The 12,136-nt window shown below is 33.0% G+C and overlaps 1 long non-coding RNA gene across 1 annotated transcript; it reads left to right on the forward strand.

The window, feature by feature from the left end:
- Positions 1 to 1,282: 1,282 nt before the first annotated feature.
- Positions 1,283 to 6,349, forward strand: LOC122055905. The gene is made up of 5 exons (XR_006132950.1): positions 1,283 to 5,322; positions 5,401 to 5,498; positions 5,665 to 5,735; positions 5,812 to 5,880; positions 6,127 to 6,349. It is a non-coding gene; the product is annotated as an uncharacterized LOC122055905 (long non-coding RNA).
- Positions 6,350 to 12,136: the final 5,787 nt, after the last annotated feature.

Genomic DNA, 12,136 nt, shown 5'->3' on the forward strand with positions numbered 1-12,136 from the left:
TTGTGTGACAGCAAGGAGAGACTTGTTTGAGAAGTGGTTTGGTGTGGAGATGGTTTTTTGTTTTCTGCATTTCTTCAATTCTAGAATAGATTTCAATTTGCATTTGTTATGTTTTTATCAAGTAATCTAGCATTTCTTTATCTTGTGATGTTTTATTCTGTGTTAAGTAGTTATTACTTCATTGGTGCATTTTAGTTTAAATTTTTGTTAAAGCTTAGTTAATTGTTAAGTTGCTAAGTTTTAAGTTATGATTTAATTTTGCTTTAGATTAGAATTCATGTGTGTCTTACTATTTCATTCCTTAGTTTAATTGTGTTGATGGTGAAATCCATAGCGTAGAGTGACCTTAGGCTCTTTATTACAACATCATTGTGTAGTTAAGAGATTTATTAGAATTACATTGTTAATTTGATAAATATACTTGTGACACTCAATTTGGACCTTATTAGCGAGCCATCAAGACTAGCCCGAAGGTCAGTTTTCTAGAGTGGTATACAAACAGTGTTCTAAAAAGCGTCCTAGGCGGCCGCCTAGGCGCCTCCTAGGCGCTCGGCGGTTGGCAACTGCACTGGAAAGGTGCTGGGCGGCCAACCTAGGCGGCCCAGGCGGCGCTCGGCGTCGATGGTAGTCGTTGGGCGCCGCATCACGGGACACGGGACGCGCCCGCCAATGCCAGACGCGTTCCCGAACGCGTCTGTTGCAGCCAGACCCATCGCCGGAAGCTTCCAGCGGCCCTGGAAGCTTCGCCCGAGGCTTCCGGTGGTACCAGGGTCGCGTCCAGCGTAGGTACGGGACGCGACGTTGAAGCTTCCGGTGCTGCCGGAAGCCTCCAGCGAAGCTTCCGGTGCCGCCGGAAGCCTCCGGCGAAGCTTCCGGTGCTACCTTTTCCTTTTTTTTTAAATTTTTAATTATTTATTTAATTAAACAATTTCTCACTTAAATAGGATAATTTCAATAGGCTTTTATACCCCTAATTAAATTATCCCAACAAACTAAATAAAAAATATATTTAAAATTTAAATCTTTTTTATAAATTTTATTAATTATTTATACTCTAATAATATTATATTTAAAATTTAAAAACTAGGATTAACTATTATTAATTAATTTATAATATTTTAGGTATAAATTAAAAAATTCTAATAAATCTTATTAATCCATATAAATCATATTTATATTCATAATTTTATATTTAAAATTTTAAAAAAATCCTAATAAAATTTATTAATTTATTTATATTCTAATAATATTATATTTAAAATTTAAAAATTCTAATAACTATTATTAATTAATTTATATTTTGATATTTTATATTTAAAATTAATAAATCTAATAAATCTTATTAATCCGAGGAATCCGCCTAGCGGCGCCTAATTCCCGCCTAGGCGGCCTAGGCGCTAGGCGCTGGTCTAGCGCCCGATTAGCGCTTAGCGAATTTTAGAACCTTGTATACAAATTACTTATAAAAGGCTGATTTCAACTCTTTTGATGGGATCCCCAATATGGAGTCGCCCTAGGGTTCCAAGGCAAACTGAGAAGCTGTTCTGAAGAGGATTCGACGCCATCTAGGCGTGGAAGGGGGATCAGTAGCATTCGTAGAAGAAATTTCGCATCGAACCTAAACTCTTCTTCTCTATATTTTAATTTTTGAATTTCTGATTTCTGAGCTATATCTGAATTTGTCACCGTCTGATCATGATTTGTGGTTGTAATTCCATTTGTATGGAGTAGATTCTTAGGACTAGGGATTAACCCTTTGTTATGTGAACATTTCTGATTTGATCTATGAATGAATTTTTGTTCTTATTCAATAATGTATTGATTTGTGGTCCGGATTTACTGTGTAAACACGATCTTGCTTGTTGCTAAAAGTAAGAGATTCATATTTTACGAGGATTTGGGGATGAACTAAAAGGAGAACCTAATTCTTCGACCCGTAGAAAACCGAGACATGGAGAGTCGATTACAAAAGTAGATCGGTATTCCGCGAGTAGTAATGAACTATCATTGATCTTAATGGATCAATTCCAATTCAACACCACAAAAGTAGAAGGGTTAATTGGGGTTTATGGGATCTCGTGACAGGGTCTCCTTGGAAAGCGAACCCTAGTTTAACCGCTCTGAAAGTAGACGATGAATTGGGATTGATATGCTGATGTAGTTTTAAAAGTTTACATTGGATACATAGGATAGTCTACCTAAATAAATCAACATTGAGGATAGGAAACCAAACGTATATCAAATGTTTGTTAACATTATGGTGAAACCGAAATCCTAGAATTGCTTTCATCCACTGAATTTTCTATGGTATTTCTGTCTTCTCTCTTTGATCACCTTCTTTCTGTGATCTTTCTGCCTTCTGATTTTGATCACTTTGTCTTCCTTCTGTGATCACTCTACCTTCTTTTTATGATTTCTCTGCTTCTCACCTTGATCATTTTGCTTTCCTTCTGTGATCTTACTGCCTTCTCTTTGATTTCTCTTTGTCTAATTGATCAAATCTATTTTCTTATTTTGTTCTTACCGTTCCATTGAGTTTTCTAGTTCTTGACACCCAAAACCTGAGATTAGTCTAGACAGTTAAATCTGCTTGGTAAGCTAGTACTCAACTACCAGTCCTTGTGGTTTGATATCTTTTTATTATTTGACAATATTTCTGTGTACTTGTGGATTTGCACACATCAATGGTTCAAGATCAGTTGACCGCTAGTGATAGGTTTGTGATAGTCTGACAGAAAGTTTTGTAGTTGACTAACACAATCAATTGGAGTCCACATACGAAGCACAAAATGTTCAAGAATCGACTGAGGTAGTCGATTGGATACATAGTAGGCGACTGATGAATGAAAGAGGGGTATAATGGGAATTATGTATGTGTTTTGGTAAATATGAAACTTGGGTACGTAGTTTGAGTATCAGGGAAAGTTGGCTACATGGTTCAGTAAATTGCCATTTTTTTATTTTGTTTCGTTGGTTTGTCCACACGGATCACTTTTTGTCCTTTTATTGTCACTTTATGACTATCAGATTGCAAGAGAGGTTTAAGATGCCTTTGCTTGTATAATTCGACCTGGAATTACAACAGATGAAATTGATGACGTAGTTCATCAGGCAACAATTGCTGCTGGTAGTGTCTCTTTTTGCATGAAATGAACAGATGGTTTAGGTTCACTACTTCATTGTATTATTAGCAAATTGTTCAATATTGTTTCAGGAATTCTTAGGCATGGTCTTATTGATTAGCTTTCCTTTTGTTCCATGCATATTCACTTATTGCCAAGTGTATGCACCTATTCTGTGCACATATGAGTGCCCATATTTGGAAGGAAGCAAAGCAGGACAAATCAAGACAATTGATTTCTTATTGTACTGTAAATTTAAGATAGTGTTACTTTACAAGCTAAGTCTATGAAGTCAAACCCAATGATTACGTTTTCTGTTATTGTCTCTCATGTCATTCCCCAAATATATGATTGAAGAGTTGTTTTATAAGTCCAATTGTTGATTCCCATCTAGGTTGCTGCATCTGTGACATTTATGCAAATTGAGGTCACATTGAATTCTTGTAATTGTTGTGTATTCTAGTTATTCACTTAATCCTATAAATTCTTCTTAATCCTATAAATTCTTTATGCTTCTTGCTCGCAAAGGTATACTTGCTCAATTATGTTTAAAATGGTATTAATATAACATGGTTTTTAACTCCTTTTATTCTTTTCTAGGAGGGTATCCGACTATCCGTCCCCATTGAATTATCATTTTTTTCCCAAAATCTTTCTGCACGTAGGTTGTTTTTCCAATACACCGTATATCAGTATGTTTCTAAAATGTCTTTGTTGAACTGTAACATTTTGAAAATGATCTGTTAATGAAGTCATCTGCCATGGGTGCAATCTTCTGACAATTGTTTCACTTAATCATTTGATTTCCACATGTAGCTTTGTTTAACTTCTTCATGAGATGAATCTTATAAAACATCTATCATTTATTTTCTATAGTTCAAGAAATTCTTGAAACATTTGATGTGGGACTAACTTATAATTTATTAATATCCACAAGCTAGATTATATAATGTAGCGCTTCCTTCAGTGATGATGCAATGGCAAGATGATTTGCATGCTGAAATATGCACGGATATTTGTTTGCATTGTTGTCTCTCAATGATGACCTTTTCTATTTTCTTATTTATTTTTGTCGCTTGGTGTTTAAAGTAATAGTTTCAGTAGTTAAAATATAATTGTCAGGAAATACAAGACATAGGCTTTAAAGCCAAAATAAGATGCCCTTGGTGGTTTGATCTGTCCTGTAGTAGAACAACCAGCATAACATACCAGAGTCCTAACACACTGCAAAAACAGAAAAGATACAGAAACACACAAGTACTTATATAGAAACCTCAAGATGGGAGAGAAAACCACTAGCGAGGATGAAGAAAAAGATCAGATGTACAGAAGTTACATACATTATGAGCATACAATGCAGAACACAAAGGCCTCACTGTTACCTTATAGATCATATTGATATCTGGATGTACCACTCTACTTTTTGTTCCATTCAGGCTAGATGCTGCAGAAAACACAATTGCACTACCTCAAATTATAAAGGGCAATTGCGTCAAACATCACATGAGTTGAGCAGAGGCACTGTATATTTTGTTAGCATAAAATCCATGTTGATATGCTTTGATCTCCTCGATCTTAGGGTTCTCAAGTCAGCAAACTAGATTAAGTATCCAACTGTATCAGTTCAATCCAAATCTGACATGCTAGATCCAAATGGTTGGTTCCTGGCAGGTATGCTCCTAAATCCTTTTATCCATAGCTTGGCATAGATTTTGGCTCAGCATTTCTAATCATTGTGGCATTTAAATATATAATCGTAGGGCAGATTTGAATCACACTTAACAATAGTCCTCTTTTAGATGAGTAATTTGATGAATGCCACACCTGTTAGGTGAGACTAGGAATATTGGACTGTGTCAAGCATTTGATTTGGAAATTCTCTGAGCTCAGTTGTTTGATCTTTGTTACTAAGGGTGGTTCTTATTGACTCCTAAATTTGATGCAAGTAACACTGATGTTTAGATAGAGATTACATTCTTCCAAGATGAGTTGATTGGAGAATGTGTAATCCAGTAATGTTTGTTCGCTTTACTACGTCCTAAAGAGAAAGGCCTTTTTTTTGGTGCATGAAGTGGTGTATATATTTTTTTATCTCATACAATTTGAACCACACATGATTCTCAGTTGTCATTCTACAGGAGTCTCGAGGATGGTGACATTGTCAATGTTGATGTAAGTGTATATTAAAAAGGTGTCCATGGTAAGTCAACCTTAAATCCACTCAACATTCTTCTTGCGTACACTGTAAATATTAGTCTCCCAAGTTTTTATTTTATAGGTGATCTAAGTAAGACTTTCTTGTTGGAGAAGTGGATGAAGCTTCTCGGTATCTTGTCCGCTGCACCTATGAATGTTTGGAGAAAGCCATTTCTATAGGTTATCTTTTTAATACTCGCTGACAGTTGATGATGTTGACGGTTTAATTGCTAGTAGACTTCTTTAAGATTACATCATGTATATGCTTTCTGTCCAGCAGACTATTCCATTACATAAATTTCACATCAAATTGAGTTTATTCTGATTTATTTTACATCAAGTTCAGTTAAACCTGGCATTCATTTCCGTGATGTTGAAGTTATTAATCGTCATGCAACAATGTCTGGGCTAGCAGTGGTATGCCATTTCACAACACTCCAATTTAAATATATGCTGGTATTGACTTATTTCAGCATATAATTGTTTGATGCAGGTGAAATCATATTGTGGACATGGTATTAGAAGTTGTTTCAGTGTGCTCCGAGTATTCCTCATTATGGGAGTATCCTAGCTAACTAATTTAGATGAATGCTCTATTCTACTACATTTGGTTTTTTGTTTACAATCTTTACATGTTTAGAAGAAAAAAAAATTCCCATCTATGACTGGGGCATATGAACGTGGTTATGCTACTCATCTCCAATGATAGTTGATGACATACTAGATATCTAGATCTTAGTTTAAAACTCTATAGTACTTTTTTATCATGTTGATGTGTATGCAATTGTTGCCTTGACACCTGTGATAGAAAACAAGGCTGTTGGTATCATGAAAGCTGGGTAGACATTTACAATTGAATCTATGATCAATGCAGGCCATTTTTTTGGATTTGATTAGTATTTCTGTCTTTATAGTCACCATTTATTTATATTGTTCAAGCGTTTTTATCTTGAGGAATCTGGCGTGATCGGTTATGGCCAGATGGATGGACTGCTCTTTGACTGGCATAAATCTAACCTTGGATGCTGCTCTAATTCTATTTTAAAGTTCACAGGTTAACCACTTGTCTTAAAAACTAGAGCTATTAGGTAAATGATCAATTATATATTTATTTCCTGAATATTATACATAATTCATGATAGAGAAGAATCTTTTGTTCTAAATCAAATTTTCAACTACTACTAGATCTTCCAGGTCACCAAGAATAAGCTCTTTAAAGTTCTCAAGTTAAAGTGGTTCCCCATCACAGCAGTAGGAACATTGGACGAGAACCACATGTTTCAAGGGTTTAAAGAAGCCTAACCACTCATTTATGAAATATGAATCAACACTAATAATTTCGACGAGTGTCATTCAACAAATAGAAACCCAGAGCAGTCCACAGTGAAATATACAACATTGGCACAACCCCTTCAAATGACTAGATCATAGCATTATGATTAGACCAGAGGATAAGTTCACCAGTGGAATTTCTTTCGTGAAGTTAAAATATGAGTAATAGGAGCAGGAGATCATTGTTTTACTGAGAAGTTGAATGACTAAGAAATGCAAGGCAAATGACCAAATTGGAATCTACACACCTTTCCAGTTTTAAAAGATGAAAGAACAACACTATCATATGTTTTAAGTAAACATGAAGAATAATAATTATGGATATATTAGTTCAGTATGGCCCTTTAAAAATCTAGGCCCAGGGCCATCGCTCAGTATGGCCCTCCTCCAGGGTTGGGCCTACAGTCATGCTCACCTCTCACTTCGTGTGTGTGTGTGTTGGGGGTTAAACTCTACTTGGGGGAGCGACACCTTTAAATTGTACTTTCTATTAAATAAATTTGATAATTAAATGTGGAAAAAGAATGATGTTTACTTCTGGGCATTAATATTTGAAGAATACCTTGAACATCGTTTAATGTTGCTTAATATTTTAAGTCTTCTAGACATTTCGAACCTTTTTTTATAAATGGTGTTATTATTCTTGAAGGGGTGTGTTTAGGGACCCTAAAGTTTACTATTTATAGAGGACTCCTTACCATCATTGATTCAATCCTTAAGATCATGGTAAATCATGACAAGATAATCATGCACTCAATAAAATGATATGGTATTCATATTAAGTTAAGATTTTGATTAATTATGCACATTTAACTACTTAATTAAGATAAAAGATTATGAATAATTAAAATCTTAACAAATATATAAGATAAGATTTGCAATCAAAATAAAATCTTTCCAACATTCTCCCATTTGGAATATATGTATCTTATCATTCACTAAATGAGTGTATATGATACATAAATAATCATGATGATATGTCTTCTAAATGTGAGTATTATCTTTCATGTATCACAATGTATCATGATTCTCAACCAATGTATCTTAATGAATAAATCTTATATTTATTCATGGTCCAACTTTAGTGATAATTTTCAAATTAATGAATGCGTACACAAATATGAGAAAATATCATAATTGAGTTTTATTTATAACCAAATTGTTCTTACAATAAAAATTACATAAGGAAATCAAATCTCACTCTCTCTACATGATCCTAAAATTTCAACGGTGGTATTTCAATGGTGGCATGCCTTTAGTCAAAGGATTTATAATCATCAATTCTGTGTTCAATAATAATGGTCTTATCTATAATATGTTTTTTTTATGGGTAGATATTTAATGTTGATATACTTGTTTGACTTTTACGTTTATTGTTTTTAATTATAAAGACAACAACTGAATTGTCACAATATATCCTCAATGGCCTAGAAATAGAATTCACAATTCTAAACCCTGAAATGAAACTCTTCATCCAACCATTATGTGAGGTTGCCTCAAAACAGGATACGAACTTAGGCTCTATAGTGGAAATGACTTTTATGTTTCGCATTTGATCTTCCGATTTGTATAAATTTCTTCTTGTCAAGAATGCGGTCTTCGGTCTTCTTGGATGTTTCTTGTCTTACATCCGGTCTCTAAACTTGCGAGGACTTTTCCTGCACACTCATAATGCAAGTGAGATCTAACTTATTGACTTAACTTAAATACTCATCAAATATTGAAACTTTGAATATCTCATCCGAGGTATGATTACACCAACACAATCACAGTGGACTAACCAATTGACGAAAATCTAATAAATTGATTGGTAGGTGTTATGCAATCAGCTGCTATAACAAAAAAAGAATAGAAATAACTCTATGCATCTAATAGTAGTAATCATCAACACTGACTAGATATCTACTATCATTGTTCAAGTAGTCGATTAGTCATGAAATAAATGACAAGGAACCATTGATCTAACAACAACCTTCAACAACTGGAGATCCATTGGCTGAGCAGTTGAGTGATAACTATATTGCTAGTACAATTACCTATAGGGTTTTAATATTTTAGTTTGTACAATATGTTTAAGGGATTTTGGCTAAGGGTGACCAAATAAATTAATCATGGTTGATCAAGTTATGTAAAAGTCCGAGCAAAATCAAAGTTGACTTAAAACTTGGAAGTGAGTGAGAAGTCCAAGTTGGATCAGATACTTGGCAAGCTGGTGGAAAGACCTAATGGGACTAAGCAGTGCAAGTCTTTGTGAAACTAGGCTGTAATGAAAGTCCTAGTAGCATTAGGTAAAGGAAAGTCCTTGTTGGGAATTATGCAGTGGAAATCCTAGCGGGGTTAGGAAATAGAAGACCTAATTGAGAACTAGACAATGGAAGTCCTAGCGGAGCAAACTTAGAGAAGTGAACTCCAAGTAAGTGAACCTAGTAGGTTAAATAAACCAAGTACTAGGTTTTCTTATTTTGCTTATTGTTTGCTTGTTTATTTTGTAGGAAACAACAGCTAGATGAAGGCTCGGGCAGGACCAGTTAGGAACTGGTCCGGGTCCCTGAACTCATGATCCAATTGACTAGAAGGTAGTATGATGGACCAAAAGTCCGGTCGACTGGAAGTGGACGTGATCGAGTTCGTGTGACTCAGTCCTTGGGTAAATTCTAACTGAGCTCCGAGCGATCGAGAATGTTCCAGTTGACCAGGTCAAAAACTTAGCTCGAAAAGGATTGAGTTTGTAGGTAAGTCAGCAAAGCTCCAGTCGACCAAAGGAGTGCCAATCAAGCCCTATAAAAGGAGAGTCGAGGAAACGTCTTCTAGCAACAACCACCATCAATATTCTGTGTTCTACTGTTGAAAAAGTGTTCAAGTTCAACTAACATGATTCGGGAAGAACCAAGAGGAGTGTTGCAACACTTAGTTCTTTGGAACAGATTGGGTGCTCAAGTTTAGCTAACGTGATTCGGAAAGCACCATGAAGAGTGTTGTGACACTTAGTGCTTCAGAACCGATTGGATTTGCTTGTCATGTTTTTTTTTATTATTACTATTCATGTTATTTTGTTTGTGATTGCCTTACTAAAACTTGTAAGAGATTTCTCCATCTCTAGAAGAGTTCTCCACAATGACATGATATTATTCATTTTAGGCCTAAACCCTCATGATTTTATTTTTGGATTCTACCTAAACGACCTCATACAAATGGAGATATCTTAACTTTATAAACTTATGATTTTTTCTATGTGTTTTTAATGTGAGATTTTGTTTGCAACCCAGCAATCTCCCCTCAAATGAAGAACTAAGACTCTCTGACATTCAATCCCTCGGTCCATCTAACTTATTAGGACTTCCTTGCCTAGTCGCAATTAGGACTTCTTGTATAGTGTCTGGTCCTCTTGCGATTGAATTATGTCTCTTATGCACAGTCGACGGTTAATCCTTTTGACAGTTCGGGTTCTGCTATAAATTGTTGGGACTAAAAGAAATTTAGATATCTCCAAAATAACATGATATTATCTACTTTGGGCCTATGTCTTTATGATTTTATTTTTGGACTCTACTTAAAAAATATTATACCAATGAAGATATCTTTTCCTTATAAATTCATGATTTTTTTTATATATTTTTAATATGAAATTTTATTTATAACCTCGTAATCCAACAACGCTGGGTGCATACCTTAGATCTACTAATTATAAAAATGGTTGAGAATCAAGTAAATTCTGTATCGTTCTTTTGTCTCCTTTTACGTCCCTCTTTTAGCCTATTAATTTTTCCTTCTAATTCTAAAGAATAGTTAGATCATTTTTCATTAAAAACAAATTTGTTGTGGTTGCTATGTTATTCTTGTATAAATACAAAAAGTTTTTCTTAAAAGTAGCTAATAAGAGATTTTGTAAATATAAAATCATAATGCATGAAAAATTACGTTTGGATTAAAAAAACAAAAAATTACATAGTCAAAAATACTTAAATCATGAGAGAGCATAAAAATTAGAAACATGAATTCATTCTGTTACCACAAATTTTGTGTTTTGTAGTTCAAACAAAATGTTTGTCATTGATTCTTCGATTTTATTATCATGCTCCTTTATTTCCTGTGATGCAAAATCAATAAGAATAAGAATAATTAAATCTTCACACAATGCATTTTAACAATATCATACTAAGCTAATTATCTGACTAAATAAACAAAATAAAACTTATAAGTTAATATTTGTTCAAGAGGAAGGCAATTACAAACCTAATTTTGAAGTTCTTTTTGGTCAAGAATATCAACCAAAGATGTTCAAAAGGCAAAGAATGTTAGAGGAGATGATTATTATAAGCCATGAAGAACATGAAAATTGAGATACTAAATCATTTTAATTTGATTAAAAAACACTAAGATCAGATAAATTAATAAAGTAAAAGAAAGGGAAAGATTTAGTATATGTGCCTATTTATTTAAAAATTTGACTAAAAAACTCTACAAATGTTTATTTAAATATAGATAAAATCTAGGAATAGGATAATACCATCTAAGTTTTCTATTTACATTTAATGAACTAATCTAAAAATTTTTAATCTTATTTTACCAAATAAAAAATGACTCAGCTAATTCACACAACTGAGAAGTCGAAAACAAGTAAAAATCAATTAAATGACAATTCAAAAAAGAAAATCAAAAATCAAAAGAGTAAAAAAAAGAAGATTCCGTATATACTTCTTCACTTGAAAAATAAAATAGAAGTGAATAACAAAATATAGAACTTTAATTTGATCTCTTTAAAAGTTCAACAGGTAAACACTTTATTCACTTTATTTTATATATATATATATATATATATATATATATATATATATATATATATATAATTGAAATAAATTTGTTAAGTCTCAACGAATTAACAATGAGATGAGGATGCATGGAAGTAGGTCTAGGGTTATGAGTTTAATCAATATAAACATAAAGTTAGATGGAGATATATTTTTTTTTTTAAAAGAAAACATTATCATCAAAGCAATTAAAAATTAAATTGTTTGAAAATTTCTATTAACTATTTCTAAAATAAGATATCATTGATCAGAAAAGATCATATATTTTGTAAAATATAATATATAAATAGTAAATAATAGTAAATATCAAAATTTTAAAATAGATAAATACCATTCAAATAAATGTGAAGTATTAAATATTAATTTAAAATTATATTTTTTTAAAAAACAAATAGATTTCCTCTAAAACAAATAAAAATAAAATGATAAATCGGTAATAGACTTCCTCTCAAAAAGTAATAAAAAGAGAGAGAGAGAAATAAATATAACTCAATTGACGATTGATTTCTAAGAGCGTCGAGAAGGTTGTGGGGGGCATAGAGTATATCATGAAGATCGATTTATAAGAGTAAATTGAAAAAGAAGTTAGTCACTGCAATTTTAAATGTACCACATTAAAATTAATTTTATTTTATACAATTTTATTTAGAAAGTAAAATAATGAAATTAATTTTTTTA

The sequence above is a fragment of the Zingiber officinale genome, chromosome 3B, assembly GCF_018446385.1.
Source record: "Zingiber officinale cultivar Zhangliang chromosome 3B, Zo_v1.1, whole genome shotgun sequence".
In the NCBI taxonomy this organism is placed as follows: Eukaryota; Viridiplantae; Streptophyta; class Magnoliopsida; order Zingiberales; family Zingiberaceae; genus Zingiber; species Zingiber officinale.